The sequence below is a fragment of the Cucurbita maxima genome, unplaced genomic scaffold (assembly GCF_002738345.1).
Source record: "Cucurbita maxima cultivar Rimu unplaced genomic scaffold, Cmax_1.0 Cma_Scf00457, whole genome shotgun sequence".
Lineage (NCBI taxonomy): Eukaryota > Viridiplantae > Streptophyta > Magnoliopsida > Cucurbitales > Cucurbitaceae > Cucurbita > Cucurbita maxima.
Window position 1 is genome coordinate 1,220 of NW_019272473.1, and position 2,944 is coordinate 4,163.

The following is a 2,944-nucleotide window of genomic DNA, read 5'->3' on the forward strand; positions in this document are numbered from 1 at the left end:
ATGATTTGAGAACTGAAGAATTAGAAATGATATGATATGAATGATGAATGATATCTGAAACGATATGAAAAATGATATGATATGTACATAATGCTAGCGGGGTTGTATTAAAGGATAATGAAAATGGAAAAGTTTTGGGACCTCATGCATTATGTGTGCTCATGCATTTGGGGGATACCCCTATCCCATCACGAGGGTATGGTGCGTACATCCAATGGCAGAACAACTATCGTTATGCTTTGCATAGTGCTGCCGTGACGGTTACTAGTTCTAACAGGTGTCCGGCATAAGGTGCTCCCAGAGTATGCCCACCGGATAAGGAAATTGGCCCAGTGGTGTGCGAACTAGCTAGTGAGTCTATACTCGCACGTATGGGCTTTGTGTAGAGTATATGGTACACGTCCAAAGTTACTCGTTAGGACAGCGAATGGAATGAAAGATAAGTTCTATCATCTCATTGCATGTGATTGTTGCATTTAACCCCAATAGTGGGGTCACTTACTGAGTATTTCTTTAAATACTAAAGCCATGTGCTGTGTTTTAAGATAAATGCTATGTTTTATGAAATTTAAATAAATTCTTCTGCATTCAATGTTTATGGTACAGTATATAGTAGCAACCTTAAATTTCAGGTCGTTACATATACTTATTAGAGGGCCATAGACTAACCTTCGTATTAACTTAGTATATATAATAGTTCAAGCTCAACGCTAGCAGATATTGTCCTTTTTAGGCTTTCCCTTTTGAGCTTCCCCTCAAGGTTTTAAAAATGCGTCTACTAAGAATAGGAAAAGGTTTTCACACCCTTATTAAAAAAAGGTTTTCACACCCTTATAAAGAATGTATTGTTTCCATCTCCAACGAATGTGAGATCTCATAATGCACCCTCCTTTGGGGCCCAGCATCCTCACTAGCACTCGTTCCTCTCTTCAATCGATGTAGGATCTCACAATCAACCCCCTTCAGGGCCCCACGTTCTGGCTGGCACTCGTTTCTCTCTCTAATCAAAGTGGGATCTCATAATCTATCCCCTTTCAGAATCTAGCATCCTCGCTGACACTTGTTCCTCTCTCTAATCGAAATGGGATCTCACAATTCATCCCCTTCGGAGCCCAACATCCTCGCTAACACTCGTTCCTCTCTCCAATCGATGTGGGATCTCACAATCCACCCATCTTTGGGGCTCAACATTTTCACTGGCATACTGCCCGATGTCTTGCTCTGATACCATTTGTAACAGTCTAATTCTCTTTGGGCTTTCTCATTTGGGACCCCTCAAGTTTTTAAAACGTGTCTTCTAGGGAGAAGTTTTCACAACCTTATAAAGAATGTTTCGTTACCCTCTCCAATGAGTGTGGGATCTAACAATCCACCCTCCTTCAGTGTTCAGCATCCTCGCTAGCACTCTCTCCTCTCTCCAATATATGTGGGATCTCATAATTCATCCTCCTTCGGGGCCAACGATTGTGCAACTATAAGGGCCTTAGTACTATGGTTCTTGGTTCTTGGTTCTTATCCTTAGAACTTGAATCTTGATTCATGTTCCAGTCCTTGATGTTTGTCTTGTTCTTGGTACTTTCTAGGCTCTTGTTCTATTATTGTTTCTTTCTTCAAGGCACTCCTCCTAGAATTTACAGCACTAGCCATGTACCTGACAACAGGTGTCCAAGGCTTCATGCTTTCCGAGTGACACTGTCTTAACCTACGTCCAATGCTTCATGTGTTCCAAGCGACGTAGTCTGAACCTGCATCTTAGGGCTTGTCGTTCGATATAGTCTTAAAACATATGCCCAAGGCTTCATGTGTTCCTAGCGGCATAGTTTGAAAACTTACGCTTAAGGCTTCATGCGTTCCAAGCAGCGTAGTCTAAGTCATGAGCATGTTGTACCATGGGAGGTCTTAGGAGGTTCTAGATTCTTGGCTAAGGTAACTTACTGTCTTCTTATTCCATCGTGGCTCTAGACTACTTCCCATGATAGACCATAATGGTCACGTGGTCGGTACATATATGAACATGGCATCCTACAAATCTTTGGGTACCCATAACATGGTGCAAGGCATCTCATCTAGGTGAGGGAAACGTGAGGCCAAACATGATATCCTGCAAGGAAACATGGTGCAAGGCATCCCACCTAGAAGAGGAAAACTTGGGCCTCAGAAATCACCGCGTGGTGAGAGTTCATGTGTCACTCTGGACATGATTATAGTATTACCTAGCATTCTTGAGTTTTTGTGTCTGAGGACCTTGGTCCCTTATTCTTGATTGGTACCTAGCATTCTTCTTACTTTGTAATTGTAGAGCTTGTGTGATATTGTTCTTGGCTATTAACCATGTAAGTTTTTAGGGTTCTTAATTCCTTGAGGCATAAGTTGTAACATCCATTCATAATTATATGAACCCATTATAATAGCTAGCCTGAATTATTCTAGAAAATCATACATTCATAATGAATTCATCGAGAGTTCTAGAAGGGTCTTGAATCTTGAGATGTTTTCTTTAGGCGTTTCTTAGGTTTTATCTTGGTTTAGGTTCCAAGCGTGCTCTAATCAACTTCAACTCTTGAACATAGCTTCTTGTCCTTAGAAATAGTCCTTATAAAAAGTAGCAAGTTATTTGAAAGGCGTATGACCTTGAATTATCATAATAGTCCTGGGAGAATTTTGGTCATTTTACCTCTAATTCTTGGATTTTCTACTTAACTAATTCCAATGGCTTTCAAACTTCACCACATCATCAAACGTAAATTACCTTAGGGGGCATTATGGTCATTTTACACTATTTCTTGGTTTACCTACTTATCCTTCTCCAATGATCACCAAATTTCATATATAAACTCAACATGCTATAATATTCCCAGCATTAAAATTTCATAGGTAGCAAAGTTTCTTTAATAGGTTATTTTAACGTTACTTAAATTTCGAGTAATATGACCAGTTCAGGGTC